The sequence below is a fragment of the Neovison vison genome, chromosome 8 (assembly GCF_020171115.1).
Source record: "Neovison vison isolate M4711 chromosome 8, ASM_NN_V1, whole genome shotgun sequence".
Lineage (NCBI taxonomy): Eukaryota > Metazoa > Chordata > Mammalia > Carnivora > Mustelidae > Neogale > Neogale vison.
Genome location: NC_058098.1, coordinates 131,421,588 through 131,441,891, shown reverse-complemented (window position 1 = coordinate 131,441,891; position 20,304 = coordinate 131,421,588). Strand labels below are relative to the sequence as shown.

Genomic DNA, 20,304 nt, shown 5'->3' with positions numbered 1-20,304 from the left:
GGTGGCTCAGTTGGTTAAGCATCTGACTTCTCCCCAGGTCATGATCTCAGAGTCCTGGGATAAAGCCCCACTTGGGGCTCTCTACTCTAATGAGGAGTCTGCTTGTCCCTTTCACCCTCCCCCTGCTCATGCTCGCTCTCTCTCTCTTTCTCTCTCTTTAAATAAAATCTTTTAAAAAAATAAAGTCATGCCATTTTAAACTGTGGTTCTGTGTTAGGCAGCAGTAGAAAATAATATACTTGTGATTATATTTTCATGGTCCCCTTCCATGTTCAAGTCAGTATTTCTGTTGAGAATGAGCTCTCTCCCTTATTTACTTTTTATATGATTTTTGCAAATACACATAGTATACTTGCAGATCTTGTTTGAATATCTTCTCTTATGTCTCCAATTCTTGCTTCTACCAATGCTTCCACCAATAGCAGTTGCCTTAGACATACATCTAATATTGCATAAAACACTATATTATAATTATTTTTGGCCTGGATCCCCCATCAGACATTAAGTTGCTCATTTATCCATTCATTTATTCAACATCTATTTCCTGTTCACAATATACTAGATAGTATGCTAGGATCTGGAGAGACGGACTAGAAAAAGACTTTTCTCAAAAGACAAGGCCCATCCCTTATTCATCTTTATGATTCCTGATGAATGTTGCATCTGGAACAAAAGAAATGGGGAGGAGAGTGCTCTAAGCCAAAACATCAGTTTCCAAAGAGAGTTTGCTAAATAGCCAATTCACCAAAAACTGCCAAGCACCTAAACCTGGTTTTTCACAGCCATTTCACTTTGAAAAGCAGAGATAGTTTCAGGGTGTAAGCCTTCAGAAATTGGGAAAGATTTAAGAAAAAGGCCACCCTTTCAATTTTGAGCCTTGTTTGCATTCTATAATAAGAATCCCGTGAAACACTGATACTCAGTCAAGTGAAACTCTGTGGGGAGAAAACTCTAGCAATGCTGAGCAAATTGATCATCTGGTGAATTTAGTGCAGTAAATTGAATTGCAGTTTATTATTCTTATCTCTTTGGTAGAAACAATAAAAACAACAATAATTTTCAGGAAGACAAGATCCTTGAACTGGAACAGTTGGAGAGAACATTGTGGAAGGGATAAGACATGAACTGATACTTGAAAGAGTAGAATCTAAATGAATGGAGAAATCCAGAACAAGCTAATTTACAAAGGACAGTGAGGCTACATTTTCACCAAAGCAATTAGGTCCAAATTTAATTTACTACTTATAAATATTATAAATTATTTTATTAATTTACTCATATGACACATAATAATTAAAAACGGACATTCACAAAAAGACTTATGTTTCAGAATGTTGTTTGAAGGGCAAAATGCTGACCTTGAACAGAACTTCATTTCTCTGACAATCAACTTTGGAGAATTTAGAATAGGACACTGGGAGACTTTGTAAGGCATGTGTTTACCTTAAAAGCAAAAGCAAAGGCAAAGACATTTTCCTTAATAACAATAACAAAAAATACAACAATATATCCCCCTTTTTGTTGTTTGGTCTTACTTCTGTGTACTACGCATGTCTCTGATAAGAGTATCACCATTGTTCTTTGTTGTTTCTTGATTTCTTACCTATTATCAGATAACTGTCGCTTCACAAAATGAATTCCAGCTATTCTTTCTTTGGTTTTATTTTGTGTTTCCTTCCTTTTGAAGTTGTTTGTGATGTTTTGGAATAATTTCTTCCTTCAATGAGTAGTAGAAATCATGACGTGACCGTTTTGGCCTGGTGTTTCTCTATTGCTATAGCAACATTCAGATTTTCCCATTTCTTTCTGGGTAAGTTAATTTTTTCTTTTTTCTATTCCATCTAGGTTTTAAATATATTGGCATGAAGTTTTTTATAATATCCTTATATTATGTATTTAATTTCTACAGTGTATATAGAGTTATGATCACTTTTAATTCTAATGATATTTATTTGTACAATCATTCTCTTTTTATTGGTCAATCTTGTCATGTTTGTTTATCCATCTTATTTTTGTCCAAAAAAATGACTATTTTCCTTGTGGATTTTCTCTACTGCACCTTCATGTTCAATTTTTATTAATTTTACCTCATCATTTGCAGTTCCTTTATTTTACTTTCTTTGGGGTTTATTCTGTTTTTCTAAATTTTGAAGTTGAGTACTTAGCTTATAATGTTTACCTCTTTAATGTATGAGTTATTTTAATCTCTTTTTTTCTGAATTCATTTTTTCTAACATGCTTTGATTATTGATTTCTAGTATTATGTGGTTTGCTTAAAATTTATTGACTCATGCTTTATGGTCTAGTATGTGATCGATTTTCCTAAATATCTTGTGTGTACTTGAAAATAATTTCTGATTATTATGTACAATATTCCATCTATGTCCATTAGGTCAAAAGTACTATTTGTAATGTTTAAATATTGTGTATCCTTACTCATATATTTTAGTCTGAACTCATATACTGAGAGACATATATTATAGCCTCCCTCTATGATGATACATTAATTCCTCCCTTGAATCCTACCAAGTTTTGTTTTAAATATTTTGAACATGTTTTTTATAAGCATGTATGTTTAGAATTATGCCTTTCTGAAGGACTGAACATTTATTGACATATATATCGATATATACATATATATCAATATCATATATATACATATATATGTATATATCGATATATATGTCAATAAATGTTCAGTCCTTCAGAAAGGCATTTTATATATATATATATATATATATACACATATATATACATACATACATACATAGAGATATGCATATATATACATATATACACGCACACACACTTGGCCTTGAAGTCTTTTGGTTTTAATATAGCTAAACCAGGATCTTTGTGGTTTGTTTCTGTCTTTTATATCTTACCAATTTTTTATTGTTCATTTCTCTAAATCCTTGTGTTTTAGGTGTGACACTTATAAAAGCATACCTACCATCAATGCACAAAGAGGATAGCATCCTGATTGGCTAGTGGGACACAGACCATCACTGGCACAGGATGGTAAAAAACACTAGCCCAGTATTTAGTAGACTCAGCAGCACTGAATTCGTCTAAGGACTCCTATACTGACCTCACAACCAAATTCTAACAGCTTTACTTTTGCTTTGTCAATACTATTCCCTTCCTTTTTTTGTAATCCTGTATTTTTTTTCTCTTTGCCTAAGTCATTGCCTTGATAGCCTGCCATAATCTTATTTTTTTTTCTAACACTGAGTCCTCTATTTAGCTCTAGCAAATCTGCTCACAATCTCTGATGATATGGTTTCCATTGCTGAGAAGCCTACCTACCATCTGCCTGGTGTTATGTTATCTCACTAATCCTCACAACTCTGCCAGTAGTTATTATTACCACATCTAGGCTGAGACTCAGTAATATTCAGTGAATGGGGTGAAACTGTAGCTTTACCTATGTTCCCATTTACATAGGAGATGAGTGACTTCAGGAAAAAAACCTTAAATCTAGACTAGTACGAACATATACAAGATGTGTCCAACAGACTGAGAGGTCATGTTGACAAAGCCAGTTTGCAGAAGAGATTATAAAGCCACTGAAAGAAAATTCACCAAAAGTAAAGAACAAATGTGTGACAGAGAACCCAACCTGTAAACAATGCACAAAGATCTCAAGGAAGAGGTCAGAGAAGATAGAACATGGTAGCTATTACCTTGCCAGTTCTTTTGGAAAGACGCTGGAGGGATGAGTGCTCTCTGGAGAGTAACAGAACTGGAGACGTTCATTGAAAGAGCTGGCACAATCATTGCTGAAGAATTTGGGAACCAGGCAATCTTCCTGTGGATTTCTACCCACAGCCCCCAGCCAAGCAGAAAATAAATAATACAGAAGGAAGCACTAGTGTCTTCATTTTATAAAAAGCTTGGGAAAGGGGGAATGGACTAGGGAAATGTGCACAGAAGGAGTAGGAAGAGTAGTGGAGTTTCCTCAAGTCAGCACCAACGTATTGGCAGGGAACTGAATCTGCTGGTGGCCGCGGCAGAATTGCATCTCTCTGGACAACAGAGACATACCAGAAGCAGACTTCCCACTAGAATGGCACCAAGAGGTAAAAGCTGGGGAAGCATTCATTCATTTATCCAACATTAAGGAAGTACAGCATGCCAGGCACTGTGTTAAACCTTTCTATTGACTGGCAGTGAGGCGGCAGAGGTGTTTGGGGCTATTAGTAAATAGAGTGAGAAAAAAGCAGTTGTCTCACTGAACTCAGTAATACATTGAACCCAAATGTCCTATTGTAAAGTCCTACGTTACCGACTTCTTTTCTTGCATATGTTCTAATCATAGTCTTGTTCCATTTATCCAAAAAGTCTTTTCTTTACTGATTTATTGGAGACTTACCTTCAAGGGATACTAACCTTTTATAGATTGTATAGATTGAAACTATTCTCATTTTGTCTGTTGTTTGCCTTTTACATTTATTTTTGGTGGAAGCAAGCCTTTATTATTCTGTGATCTGAGAATTCTTTATACATGCCTTTATTGCAGACCTAACCTCTTTGCTCACAATGTCTCTCATTTAAGGTTATGGGAACAATGCTAGACTTGGAATCAAGGTATCTGGATTACAGCAGGAGTCTTCTAACATTACTAGCACTGTAATCTTGGATAAGTTCCTTTGGACTAACATTAAACTCTACAGCATCAGGCACTCTGCTAGGTTTTTTATATATGATATCTGATTTAATTTTACAACCATTTACCTATTTTTCAGATGAAGAAATAGTCTCAGAGAAATAAAGTGATTTACCCAGTTATACACAGCTAGGTAATGACAGGGTTGGGAATTATATTCAGGTGTGACTCCAAAATCTATGTTACCGTCTTCTCCTAGTATGTACTTCAGGATCCTTATGTGAAAAATCACACATACACACAAAAAGATAGTTAAATTGAAAGATAATCCCCAAATCCCTCAATGCACTGGGATTCCATGATTCAAAGCATCTATTGAAAACCAGCAACCATGAGACACCCTGGGCAGGAACTGACTCTAAATCCACTGGTTCCACAGAGTAAAGCAATTAACAACAAACAACAATGGAGCAACTGGTATCTTGATTTTAAAAACCATTCAATACTGACTTTGAAGAGGATTACCCCTATAGAGACTAGAATAAATTATTTTTATGACAAACTATGCAATTAGACTGTGAAAATTGCTTAATGTATAGTGGATATATTTTATTGAAATTCTACTGTGCACTAAGAAGTTTACCTATATCATCTCCTTTAATTCTCAAGAGAACCTTATGAGGTAGACATTTTGCTCTCCATTTTATAGGTGAATGAATTGAGACAAAGAGAGGTTACATGATCCCGCAACTGCTAACACCCATGCCTGTCTCCAAAGCTCCACTCAAAACCAGCCAGTTGTGAACTTCCCCGTATTAGAAATCAGTTCAGCATAAAATCATTATCACCTGAGGCTCTTTACTTGCAGCAACTTAGTCTTTTATGACATTATCATTGTTGAAAAAACTCACTAGATCTTCAATATTTGAGGGTTCTTCTGAGTTACAAAGTGAAAAAAAAAAGCATATCAGAGAGAGTTATGGGTCTTTCTAAGAACGGAAAATCTATAAATAGACTGGCTAAATGCTTAAGGAAAACTTAAAAAATATATCTATTGCTGGCTTTTTGAAAAGTAGCCTATGCTGATAATTTAAAGCTGACACAACTTGTTGAGCAAATAAAAATCTATCTTTTGCCTTTAAAATCTGCAGTAGAAAATTCAGGTGTTTCCTACTTCTCTATTAAAGTTTCTGAACCTCACTTATTATGAATTCCTATGAAAAATAGAGTTACATGTTCATGACATGGTGTCAATTAAAACTGCCTCCTAAAGGACTTAGGTCTCCTACAGGCTTGTGAGCTATTGAAATGGAAAATGGCTATGGAAAACTTACAGAAAGTCTACATTCCAGGAAACAAAAGGTAAAGGAGGAAAACAATCACATTTGTGTGCAGTGTAAATTCTAGAAGAGATTCTAATTAAGACTTTTAAAATTATTCCTTCGAGAAGCCTAGACCATGTATGTGATATGATTGCTAGCTTGTGTTGTTTATACCATCGCAAATTCATCATTGCATTTGAAGACTTTCCTACAGCAAGATGACCACATGATTTTTGAAGTAAGTGTGATTGGCTTTAAACACCCTTCTGACAGAGGTTTAGAGTAAAAAGTATAGCAACTGATGTCCTACAGGTTGCTACTCACTGCTCAACTGTATTTGGAACGCTTTTTCTCTTTCATTAGGTTATTTTGGAAACTGTCAGAAAATCATCCTGATTTTACTTCATGAACCATAGTCACAGAGTTGCTTTTGATCTGTTATGACATTTGGTTTTATGAATTGGACTTTTTCTAACTCTACTTTTTAAAAAAAAAGTCTGTTGTGGTTCTCCCAAATGCCAAAAGGGAAAACACTTATAAAGATGTTGCATAACATTTACCTTCCAAATATCAAGCTTAGAGTATACACAAACATGATAGGGCATAAAGTACCTTCCCATTATATGTGTGTGTGTATTTTATATTCTTTTAAGAAATGTCACAAGATGATTTTCATTGCATATTCAAATCCTATTTCCTAAGAAAACATAAAATTCTAAATATAGAAAAGTTGACCCCTGAACAGAATTCATCTCTGAAATCAAAGCACCTTTCAAAACACAAAAGGGCTAACCTTCAGTCATCATTGGCTCCTCCCTCTCCCTTATAACCAATAAAGGATATTTCCAATAAAGGATATAAGGGAGAGGCTTATCTTATTTTACCTCAGAAATGTCTAGTGGCCACGTACTCTTTCTTATCTTTTATTAGAACAATTTCAAGAACTTCCTTTCTAGTCTTCTAACCATCTGTTTCTCCCACTTTAGTCCATTCTCTTTATAGTATTACCAGAGTAATCTTAAAACTGATTGGTTTATATCCCTGATTGATACCACTTGCTAATTCCTTATTGTCTGTACAATAAAAAAAAATACAAAATTCATAGTACAATGTCTCACAAAGTGTGATTCACAGAACAACTGCATCAGAATCTTTTAAGGTTCTGGGGCACCTAGGTGGCTCAGTTGGTTAAATGTCTAACTTCAGTTCAGGTAGTGATATTGGGATCCTGGGATTGAGTCTCTTGAGTCTCTTGTGACCTGCTCTCCACTCAGCTGGGATCTGCTTGTCCCTCTCCCTATGCCCCTCCCCCTACTTATATGTACATACTCTCTTTCTCTTTCAAATATATAAAATATTCAGGAAGACTTTAAATGTAGATATGTAGAATAAGAAATAAATGTTTACAATTAACAAAAAGATTATGATTTATAATTATTATTTCCCACTGAAAGGACAAGGGTTACTTGGAGAATTGTCTGAGCGAGACCTGAGAAAGAAAATATCAATGTTGATCTTAGAACACCTTGTCATATCAGAAAGCAATGAAGCTAGTAAAGACTACTGTGGCCATGTCAAAAAGACTCAAGGAACAACAGAGGAGGTCCAATATTAGCCAAAGATGGGAAAATTGGGCACAAAAAGGGTAACTGCAATGAACATATCAAATAGTTAAAATCTATCAGTTCATAATATTTAAACAAAAATTCATAGCCCACCTAAGGAGGATTCTAGGCAACAAACACATTATACTGAAATCTGTTAAATAAAAGAATCAAGCATTTATTCCAGAATGTAATTTATACATCAGATAACCAGAGAGCTAATACATTTTTTAAAAACTCTTTTTAATAAATAAAAAAGCAGTAATAGATTAAACAGATCACCATTTTGCAAGGCTTCATGAAATAATGACTATGTAATGGTCATCAGAGGTCACGGAATCACTAGACAAAAAACATGGGAAACTATAAAAAGGAGGTATCATGTGTTTCATGATATCTCAGCCACTCCTTTCCCTTCATCATGCCCTGGAATTCATTACTAACAATTGAAGCTCTTCATAATCTCAGTTTTATGCATTCCTCTGACCACCTCTTCCTATCTTTTCATTTCACCACTCTGCTGAAACAGTTCTTTTCTAAGTCACCATTGACTTCCACATTCATAAGCACAATGATCAATCTCCATTCTTCTTTTGGGTTTATCAACAGTATTTGCTACAGTTGATCACTCTCTCCTTTATTTGTTATTTCTTTCATTATATTCTATTGAATTTCCTCATATTTCACTGGTTGATCTTTTACAAGTCCACTACCTACTTGACCTTTTAATTTTGTGCCCAAGGACTCAAACTTTTGCAGTCTTCTCTTTTCTATCTATTCTCACTCCTTTATTGGTCTCATTCCTTTTATAGCTTTTTCTTTTTTAAGATTTTATTTACTTATTTGGGAAAGAGAGCACAAGTTGTGGAGGAAGGGAGCCATATGCAGGACTCGATCCCAGGATCCTAACACCATGACCCAAGCTGAAGGCAGACATTTACCAAGTGAGCCACCCAGCAGCCTACCTTTTATAGCTTTAAATACACTTTTTGCCAAGAACTCCTATGTTTATATCATCAGCTCAAATTGCTCCTTTAAACTCCATAATTACATATAAAACTATCCAATCCAATGAAAACTTCACAATCATCTCAAACTTATCATGTCCAAAATGAACTCTTGAATCTTCCCCCAAAACCTCTCACATATAAATTAATGCATTAATCCTTCCAATTGTTCAAGTCAAAAATCTTGGAATCATCTTTGGAATTATTCTTGCCTTTTCTCTTCTCACTCTGTATGCAAATTCCTTTTCTTAAGTTAATTCTTTACAAAAAGAAATTCATAATCCAATGATCTCTCACCACTTGTACTACTACCACTGATCCAAACACTATGATCTCTTGCCAAGGTTATAGCAACCCTTGTCCACTGCAATTTATTAGTCGACTATTAACCAAAATAAAAGTTGGAACTCATACAATGGCCTAAAAGATCTTACCCATTCTGTACATTCTTACCTTTCTGGCCCACTTTACTCCTCTTTTCCCCACTTATGCAATTCCATACACATTGGTCTTTTTCTTTTTTCACTTAAGGCCTTTGAACGGACTATTTCTCTCCCCCAGGAATGCTATACCCCCAGTTATCTCAGGATGAATCCCCTGCCTTCTTCAAGTCTTTGCTTAAAATTCACTTTCTCGATGAGGCGTACTGATATCCCCTCCAACTTCCAATCTTTCTACTCTATTCTTTTCTTATAATACTTAATTAGCTTCAAACATAATCTATAATTTAGTTAGTGCACTATTTTTGTTTGTCTTTCTTTATTGAATAAACTCACCAAGAGCAGGGATTTTGTTTTGCTTTGTTTTCCAAAGTGCTCCAATATTCAGTAAATGGCTGTTTAATGAATAGATAAATAAATCAGTGAATCAATGAACACATAAATGAATAAGAACTTCCATTCATCAAAAAACATCATAAAAAAATGAAAAGACCACAAAATATGAGAAGATATCTACAACCCATGTAATTAAAGAAGGCTTTATGTCATAAATACTATGAATAGATAAGAAAAAGATAAACATTCTAATAGAAAAATTGGCAATAATAATAAGTCTATTCAACAGAGAATATGTGAATGGTCAATAAATAAAAAGTTTTTTAGCCTAATTAGTGATCAAGGAAATATAAATTAAAGACATAATAAGATATTGCACACCTACGTACCAATTAGTAAAAAGTATTGTTTGTTGGCAAGTTTGTAGAGCAATAGGAACACTCATGCACTGCAGTAGAGAATATAAACTGGTTGTTTATAATACTTTGGGAAATAATTTGGCATTACATGATAGACTGAAAATATACATACCTATGATTCAACTAGGAATATCCTAGACATAATTCTCTACACATGCTCTAGGAGACATAGCAGAATTTTCATAGCTTCATCATATAGAATAACTTCACTATCCAAAGACTGTATAAATATCAATATTCATACCATGAAATATTTTACAGCAATGGAATGAATAAGCTGTGGCTTTATACATTAACATACAGAATAAAAAGAAGTGACATGAAAATTAAATTTTAATTATTAATTATTAATTAATTATTAACTAATAATTAAATTAAAAATTAAAATTATCAAATAGAAATTATTTATTTGAAATTAAATTAAACAATTACTTAAAGATAGTTACATAATGCAATATTTTAATAAACATGAGAATGAACAAAAAATTAGGGTAGTAACTATTTAGTTAAGGAGCAGGTGATATGATTGGAATTAAATATATAATTAGCTTCAAATTTTATTGGTGATACTCTCCTTCACAAATTGGGAGGTCTTTTAGATTCTAGTACCAATTCCAGTGGGGAGGGGTTGGTGGAAGTAATGAATAGTTTTCCCACACCAACAACAAACAATTCTCTGGACACAAGCTGGGTATCCTACAATTTAACTCAATCCTGATACTGTCTACCTGGAGATAGCAACAGATTCCACAGGCTCAGTTCTATAAGACTGCCCTCCCCCATTTCAGATGCCAACTGAAAACCCAGGTTTTTACCTGTGTTTCTGACCAGTTGGCTGCAGATTTGAGGTTCCCACAATCTTCTCCTTGGGTTGGATTAATCTGCTAATGTGGCTCCTAGAACTCAGAGAAACATTTATTTTAAAAACACATTTATGCCCATTTACCAGCACCCATTTTCTATAATTACCAACACTTTGTCAACCTTTTTCATTTATAATCATCTCTTCTTTCTTTTCCACAGTCATGTCTTAGATTATGTTAAAACAAATCTCAGACTAATTGAATTTTATCTCTCCTTACTCAGTCTTCATTAAACATAAATAATAGACCACGAGTTTGCCCAGAGAGGAAATCATCTCCTTAGAGCTAATAGTACTTTGTTAATTCAGGTACTGTGCTGAGATTTGCTTTACTTTCTATTGAGAAAACTGTCTGATACAGAATATTTAAGACCCAGTGATCTAGGGCGCCTGCGTGGCTCAGTTGGTTGAGCGACTGCCTTTGGCTCAGGTCATGATCCCGGACTTCCAGGATCGAGTCCCGCATCGGGCTCCCAGCTCCTTGGGGAGTCCGCTTCTCCCTCTGACCTCCTTCTCTTTCATGCTCTCTCTCACTCATTCTCTCTCAAATAAATAAATAAAATCTTTAAAAAATATATTAAAAAAATCTTTAAAAAATAAAAAAAATAAAAAAGACCCAGTGATCTAAACAAAAACCAACTTTAGTTGAGGCAAATGTTTGGAGTGAGATTAAATTCAAGCATGTTTACATAGATTATAGATATTTTCTGATGTGTTTTACTGATAGTAAAAATAAAAAATGATTCCTTTGATATCAAATTATGTTTATACAAACCCTGTATTTATCCATCTGGTATGTAACCCTTTAACCCCAAGTCTTCTGCTATTATCAAAAATTTGTAAATATGTTTAGAGAATTGCATGACTCATAAGGCATATTTATTGTAGAAAGCACTGTTTTTGAGATGTACCATTATTTACTCTGTCAATTATCTATTTTTCTTCTCCCCTTTCCTGGAAGGAAAACAAAACAAAAACATTATTCAATGGACTGAGAGTCAAATAAAGTTGACTCTGGCTATTTCTATTTCAACCAAAATGCAAACTTTGTTTATTTTTTTTTCCCCCATTTGAGATGACGTTTAAATACATTCAGTTTGATAATAATTGCTTTTGTATAAGAAACAAGATCCTTCTTGTTCTGGACCCTCTCACTGCTGCAACTTCATCCATACCATATGCCTTAATGCACCCTTTATTCTAGTTTAGGGTTTCCATTATGGACTCCCCTGTCTCTAGGCACATTCATTCCCAATATTGAATTCTTTATCTTTCACCCGTCTGTCTTTATTTACTAATCCCTGACTCAAACACATTCCTGCCACATTTAATTTTCATTGTTTCTCAAATCTAACAAACATTCAGTTATGGATTGAATGTTTGTGTCTCTCCAAAATATATATGTTAAACCCTAATCCCCCATGGAATGGTATTTGGTGATGGGGATTTGAGAAAGTCATTAGGTCTTGAGGGCAAATCCTTCATGAATGAGATTAGTTCCCTTGTAAAGAAGACCTCAGAGGGCTCCCTTTTCTTTCTGTCATGTGAGGACATAGTGAGAAGACCACTATCTATGAAGTAAGAACTGGGGTCACCTCACCAGATACCAAATCTACTGATAGCTTGATCTTGGACTCCCCAGCCTCTACAACTATGAGAAATACATTTCTTTTGTTTATAAGCCACTCAGTCTATGGTAATTTGTTGTAGTGGTCCAAATGATTAAGACAAAGTCTATTAACATAACTAGAATTTCACAGATGTGATCTTTCTAGTTGGAAAGCCTAAAAAAGTCCTACTCATCTTTGAAGACCCTCCTCAAATCATACACCATTCAAGAAGCCTTCCTATTCTTTTATCAGACAAAATAAGCTGCTTCTTTCTTTGAGTTCCCACTGCACTTTGTGTAAACTTTTATTAACTGTGTCATTGTTTGCTTAAGTATGGTTCTCCAAGTGCCATGGGAGCAATACTGTCTTTAAATCCATGCAAGCAGAACCCCTGCCTTGGCCCCACAACTCTATGGGACCCTTCTCCTTAGAGTACCTGTTTGAAAATTCTTTAAATCCCTCTCCAGTGTCTAGGACCAGCAGAGTGGGCCAACCCAAAGTTCTGAGCCTTGATCTGAATCTATGTGGGCTGGGGCCCACTTCTCCCATTTGGAGGGCTTTCTGGTTTCCACCCCCCCAGATGACATTGAACAAATACCCTGAGAAGCTCACTTTCCAATCTTGACTCTGTTATTAATTTGTTCTATGATGACTTTAAATAGACTTGAACCTAAATCTCTTTATCCAAAAATTAGAAACTTAAACCCCATAAAATATTTGAGGTATCTTTCATATATAAGAATTCATCTACTAGTCAGGGGGGTAGGGTTATGGACATTGGGGAGGGTATGTGCTTTTGGGTAAATTGGAAGGGGAGGTGAACCATGAGAGACTATGGACTCTGAAAAACAATCTGAGGGGTTTGAAGTGGCGGGGGGGTGGGAGGTTGGGGTACCAGGTGGTGGGTATTATAGAGGGCATGGCTTGCATGGAGCACTGGGTGTGGTGAAAAAATAATGAATACTGTTTTCCTGAAAATAAATAAATTGAAAAAAAAAAAAAGAATTCATCTACTAGTCATCTAATAAACCAAAAACTTAATTGTAAAAAATGAACACTCAACCATATCCTGTATCAATAAAACTAAGAGCTGGGGAGGAGGAGTCAAGATGGCGGAGAAGTAGCAGGCTGAGACTACCTCAGCTAGCAGGAGATCAGCTAGAGAGCTTATCTAAAGATTGCAAACACCTGCAAATCCATCAGCAGATCGAAGAGAAGAAGAACAGCAATTCTGGAAACAGAAAAACAACCACTTTCTGAAAGGTAGGACAGGCAGAGAAGTGAATCCAAAGCGACAGGAAGATAGACCCCGGGGGGAGGGGCCGGCTCCCAGCAAGTGGCGGAGCAACGGAGCACAAAATCAGGACTTTTAAAAGTCTGTTCCGCTCAGGGACATCGCTCCAGAGGCTAAACCGGGGCGAAGCCCACGTGGGGTCGGCGTGGCCTCAGGTCCCGCAGGGTCACAGAAGGATTGGGGGTGTCTGAGTGTCGCAGAGTTTGCAGGTGTTGGAACGGGAAAGCCGGCTGCAGAGACAGAGCCGACAGTGAGCTCGCAGCTCGGGGTTACCTTGAACCGGCCGCAGGCTCGGTGAGCTCGGAGCGCGGCCGGAGGTCAGGCAGACACGAGTTACTAGGAGCTGTTCACTGAGGGCGCACTGGGGAGCGGGGCCCCGGGCTCTCGGCTCCTCCGGGCCGGAGACCAGGAGGCCGCCATTTGTATTCCCGTCCTCCGGAACTCTACGGAAAGCGCTCAGGGAACAAAAGCTCCTGAAAGCAAAGCCGAGCAGATCACTCAGCCCGGCCCCTGGTAAGGGCGGTGTAATTCCGCCTGGGGCAAAGACACTTGAGAATCACTACAGCAGGCCCCTCCCCCAGAAGATCAACAAGAAATCCAGCCAAGACCAAGTTCACCTACCGAGGAGTGCAGTTTCAATACCAAGGAGAGCAGCAGAATTCCAGAGGAGGAGAAAGCAAAGCACAGAACTCATGGCTTTCTCCCTGTGATTCTTTAGTCTTGCAGTTAATTTTTTTTTCTTTTTCATTTTTTTCTCTTTTTCTGCTAAATTATTTTTAACTTTTACCCTTTTATTTTTAACATTTTTAACTAGTTTATCTCATATATATATTTTTTTCTTTTTTATACTTTCCTTTATTTGTTTTCTTTTTTTAATCCTTTCCTTTTCTTTTCTTTTTTTCTTTCTTTCTTTCTTTCTGAACCTCTTTTTATCCCCTTTCTCCCCCCTCACGATTTGGGATCTCTTCTGATTTGGTTAAAGCATATTTTCCTGGGGTTGTTGCCACCCTTTTAGTATTTTACTTGCTCCTTCATATACTCTTATCTGGACAAAATGACAAGGCGGAAAAATTCACCACAAAAAAAAAGAACAAGAGGCAGTACCGAAGGCTAGGGACCTAATCAATACAAACATTGGTAATATATCAGATCTAGAGTTCAGAATGACAATTCTCAAGGTTCTAGCCTGGCTCGAAAAAGGCATGGAAGATATTAGAGAAACCCACTCCAGAGATATAAAAGCCCTTTCTGGAGAAATAAAAGAACTAAAATCTAACCAAGTTGAAATCAAAAAAGCTATTAATGAGGTGCAATCAAAAATGGAGGCTCTCACTGCTAGGATAAATGAGGCACAAGAAAGAATTAGCAATATGGAAGACCAAATGACAGAGAATAAAGAAGCTGAGCAAAAGAGGGACAAACAGTTACTGGACCACGAGGGCAGAATTCGAGAGATAAGTGACACCATAAGATGAAACAACATTAAAATAATTGGGATTCCAGAAGAAGAATAAAGAGAGAGGGGAGCAGAAGGTATACTGGAGAGAATTATTGGGGAGAATTTCCCTAATATGGCAAAGGGAACGGGCATCAAAATTCAGGAGGTTCAGAGAACGCCCCTTAAAATCAATAAGAATAGACCCACACCCCATCACCTAATAGTAAAATTTACAAGTCTTAGTGACAAAGAGAAAATCCTGAAAGCAGCCGGGAAGAGAAGTCTGTAACATACAATGGTAAAAATATTAGATTGGCAGCAGACTTATCCACAGAGACCTGGCAGGCCAGAAAGAGCTGGCATGATATATTCAGAGCACTAAACGAGAAAAACATGCAGCCAAGAATACTATATCCAGCTAGGCTATCATTGAAAATAGAAGGAGAGATTAAAAGCTTCCAGGACAAACAAAAACTGAAATAATTTGCAAACACCACACCAGCTCTACAGGAAATATTGAAAGGGGTCCTCTAAGCAAAGAGAGAGACTACAAGTGGTAGATCAGAAAGGAACAGAGACAATATACAGGAACAGTCACCTTACAGGCAATACAATGGCACTAAATTCATATCTCTCAATAGTTACCCTGAATGTTAATGGGCTAAATGCCCCAATCAAAAGACACAGGGTATCAGAATGGATAAAAAAACAAAACCCTTCTATATGTTGCCTACAAGAAACTCATTTTAAGCCCAAAGACACCTCCAGATTTAAAGTGAGGGGGTGGAAAAGAATTTACCATGCTAATGGACATCAGAAGAAAGCAGGAGTAGCAATCCTTATATCAGATCATTTAGATTTTAAGCCAAAGACTATAATAAGAGATGAGGAAGGACACTACATCATACTCAAAGGGTCTGTCCAACAAGAAGATCTAACAATTTTAAATATCTGTTCCCCCAATGTGGGAGCAGCCAACTATATAAACCAATTAATAACAAAATCAAAGAAACACATCAACAATAATAAAATAATATAAGGGGACTTTAACACTCCCCTCACTGAAATGGACAGATTATCCAAGCAAAAGATCAACAAGGAAATAAAGGCCTTAAATGACACACTGGACCAGATGGACATCACAGATATATTCAGAACATTTCATCCCAAAGCAACAGAATACACATTCTTCTCTAGTGCACATGGAACATTCTCCAGAATAGATCACACCCTCGGTCCTAAATCAGGACTCAACCGGTATCAAAAGATTGGGAGCACTCCCTGCATATTTTCAGACCACAATGCTCTGAAGCTAGAACTCAACCACAAGAGGAAGTTTGGAAAGAACCCAAATACATAGAGACTAAACAGCATTCTTCTAAAGAATGAATGGGTTAACCGGGAAATTAAAGAAGAATTGAAAAAAAATCATGGAAACAAATGATAATGAAATCCAATGGTTCAAAATCTGTGGGACACAACAAAGGCAGTCCCGAGAGGAAAATATATAGAGGTACAAGCCTTTCTCAAGAAACAAGAAAGGTCTAAGGTACACAACCTAACCCTACACCTAAAGGAGCTGGAGAAAGAACAAGAAAGAAACCCAAAAACCCAGCAGGAAAAGACAAATCATGAAGATCAGAGCAGAAATCAATGAAATAGAAACCAAAAAATCAATAGAACAAATCAATGAAAGTAGGAGCTGGTTCTTTGAAAGAATTAATAAAATTGATAAACCCCTGGCCAGACTTATCAAAAAGAAAAGAGAAAGGACCCAAATAAATAAAATCATGAATGAAAGAGGAGAGATCACACCTAAAACCAAAGAAATACAAACAATTATTAAGAACATACTATGAGCAACTCTACGCCAACAAATATGACAATCTGAAAGAAATGGATGCATTCCTAGAAACATATAAACTACCACAACTGACCCAGGAAGAAATAGAAAGCCTGAACAGACCCATAACCAGTAAGGAGATTGAAACAGTCATTAAAAATCTCCAAACAAACAAAAGCCCGGGGCCAGACGGCTTTCCGGGGGAATTCTACCAAACATTTAAAGAAGAACTAATTCCTATTCTCCTGAAACTGTTCCAAAAAATAGGAATGGAAGGAAAACTTCCAAACTCATTTTATGAGGCCAGCATCACCTTGATCCCCAAACCAGACAAGGATCCCATCAAAAAAGAGAGCTATAGACCAATATCCTTTGTGAACACAGATGCGAAAATTCTCACCAAAATACTAGCCAATAGGATTCAACAGTACATTATAAGGATTATTCACCATGACCAAGTGGGATTTATTCCAGGGCTGCAAGGTTGGTTCAACATCCACAAATCAATCAATGTGATACAACACATCAATAAAAGAAAGAACAAGAACCATAGGATACTCTCAATAGATGCTGAAAAAGCATTTTACAAAGTACAGCATCCCTTCCTGATCAAAACTCTTCAAAGTGTAGGGATAGAGGGCACATACCTCAATATTACTAAAGCCATTTATGAAAAATCCACCGCAAATATCATTCTCAATGGAGAAAAACTGAAAGCTTTTCTGCTAAGGTCAGGAACACGGCAGGGATGTCCATTATCACCACTGCTATTCAACATAGTACTAGAAGTTCTAGCCTCAGCAATCAGACAACAAAAGGAAATTAAAGGCATCCAAATCAGCAAAGAAGAAGTCAAACTATCACTCTTCGCAGATGATATGATACTATATGTGGAAAACCCAAAAGACTCCACTCCAAAACTGCTAGAACTTGTACAGGAATTCAGTAAAGTGTCAGAATATAAAATCAATGCACAGAAATCAGTTGCATTTCTCTACACCAACAACAAGACAGAAGAAAGAGAAATTAAGGTGTCAATCCCATTTACAATTGCACCCCAAACCATAAGATACCTAGGAATAAACCTAACCAAAGAGTCTAAGAATCTATACTCAGAAAACTATAAAGTACTCATGAAAGAAATTGAGGAAGACACAAAGAAATGGAAAAATGTTCCATGCTCCTGGATTGGAAGAATAAATATTGTGAAAATGTCTATGCTACCTAAAGCAATCTACACATTTAATGCAATTCCTATCAAAGTACCATCCATCTTTTTCAAAGAAATGGAACAAATAATTCTAAAATTTATATGGAACCAGAAAAGACCTCGAATAGCCAAAGGGGTATTGAAAAAGAAAGCCAAAGTTGGTGGCATCACAATTCCAGACTTCAAGCTCTATTACAAAGCTGTCATCATCAAGACAGCATGTTACTGGCATAAAAACAGACACATAGATCAATGGAACAGAATAGAGACCCCAGAAATAGACCCTCAACTCTATGGTCAACTAATCTTCAACAAAGCAGGAAAGATGTCCAATGGAAAAAAGACAGCCTCTTCAATAAATAGTGTTGGAAAATTGGACAGCCACATGCAGAAAAATGAAATTGGACCATTTCCTTACACCACACACAAAAATAGACTCAAAATGGATGAAGAACCTCAATGTGAGAAAGGAATCCATCAAAATCCTTGAGGAGAACACAGGCAGCAACCTCTTCGACCTCAGCCGCAGCAACATCTTCCTAGGAACATCGCCAAAGGCAAGAGAAGCAAGGGCAAAAATGAATTAATGGGATTTTATCAAGATCAAAAGCTTTTGCACAGCAAAGGAAATAGTTAACAAAACCAAAAGACAACTGACAGAATGGGAGAAGATATTTGCAAACGACATATCAGATAAAGGACTAGTGTCCAAAATCTATAAAGAACTTAGCAAACTCAACACCCAAAGAACAAATAATCCAATCAAGAAATGGGCAGAGGACATGAACAGACCTTTCTTCAAAGAAGACATCCAGATGGCCAACAGACACATGAAAAAGTGCTCCATATCACTCAGCATCAGGGAAATACAAATCAAAACCACAATGAGATATCACCTCACAACAGTCAGAATGGCTAAAATTAACAAGTTAGGAAATGACAGATGCTGGTGAGAATGCGGAGAAAGGGGAACCCTCCTGCACTGTTGGTGGGAATGCAAGCTGGTGCAACCACTCTGGAAAACAGCATAGAGATTCCTCAAAATTTTGAAAATAGAACTGCCCTATGACCCAGCAATAGCACTACTGAGTATTTACCCTAAAGATACAAACGTAGTGATCCAAAATGGCACGTGCACCTGAATGTTTATAGCAGCAATGTCCACAATAGCCAAACTATGGAAAGAACCTAGATGTCCATCAACAGATGAATGGATAAAGAAGAGGTGGTATATATACACAATGGAATACTATGCAGCCATCAAAAGAAATGAACTCTTGCCATTTGTGACAACGTGGATGGAACTAGAGCGTATCATGCTTAGCGAAATAAGTCAATTGGAGAAAGACAACTATCATATGATCTCCCTGGTATGAGAAAGTGGTGATGCAACATGGGGGCTTAAGTGGGTAGGAGAAGAATCAATGAAACAAGATGGGATCGGGAGGGAGACAAACCATAAGTGACTCTTAATCTCACAAAACAAACTGAGGGTTGCTGGGGGGAGGGGGTTTGGGAGAAGGGGGGTGGGGTTATGGACATTGGGGAGGGTATGTGCTTTGGTGAGTGCTGTGAAGTGTGTAAACCTGGTGATTCACAGACCTGTACCCCTGGGGATAAAAATACATTATATGTTTATAAAAAATTTTTTTAGATTTAAAAAAAAATAAATAAATAAAAATAAAACTAAGAGCTGGAAAATGAAATGTGTGTCATAATATTTAAATTAATAAGACAAACATACATGGTATATTGTGTATTGGGGAATATATTTTCAATAATACATTTCTTAAGATTGTTCCTCTTGATTATCTTAATGATTTATCATAGACCATTTGGAGAATTTAATTTCACTTTAAGATTAATAAGTCAGGGCATACATTTTTTTAAAAATATGGACTGCTTCACAAATTCGCATGTCATCTTTGCATGATGGCCATACTAATCTCTATATCATTCCCATTTTAGTATATGTGCTCCCAAAGCAAGCACAAGACATCCATTTTTTTAATAATCACATATATATTTCTTTTATAAGGACTCTAATATCTAGTATTTAAAATCAATGTTCACAGATATTAAATAAATAAGAAAAATAGGACTTAATCCTGAAATTTATTATGACAGAAAAACAGCTACATTGTCAACACATAGATTTTTTCTAATGTTGTAGAATTGGTTATAAGATAAGGTAAAACAATTCAGATTTCCAACATAAAACATGCTGTTTTATTTAATTATTTTTAATTATTTTGCAATTAGTGCTTGTAATTTTTGTATCTGTGTGAGGAATTTAAAAGCAAATCATTG

At 36.2% G+C, this 20,304-nt stretch overlaps 2 long non-coding RNA genes and 1 other non-coding gene across 4 annotated transcripts in view; all 3 read right to left on the bottom strand.

Moving 5' to 3' along the window:
* LOC122915298 overlaps positions 1-1,444 on the bottom strand; it is a 158,427-nt gene extending 156,983 nt beyond the window's left edge. Inside the window, exon 1 of one of the 2 annotated variants that reach the window (XR_006386037.1) lies at positions 1,359-1,444. This is a non-coding gene — a long non-coding RNA (uncharacterized LOC122915298). The remainder of the gene's footprint in view (positions 1-1,358) is intronic. The other variant, XR_006386036.1, reaches the window with a different exon arrangement.
* A 7,888-nt stretch (positions 1,445-9,332) lies between these two features.
* LOC122915297 lies at positions 9,333-13,814 on the bottom strand. The gene is made up of 3 exons (XR_006386035.1): positions 13,777-13,814; positions 10,553-10,633; positions 9,333-9,377 (listed from the first exon to the last, which is right to left on the bottom strand). It is a non-coding gene; the product is annotated as an uncharacterized LOC122915297 (long non-coding RNA).
* A 6,068-nt stretch (positions 13,815-19,882) lies between these two features.
* On the bottom strand, positions 19,883-19,986 carry LOC122916645. Its single transcript, XR_006386271.1, has one exon. It is a non-coding gene; the product is annotated as a U6 spliceosomal RNA (small nuclear RNA).
* Between the last annotated feature and the right edge of the window lie 318 nt (positions 19,987-20,304).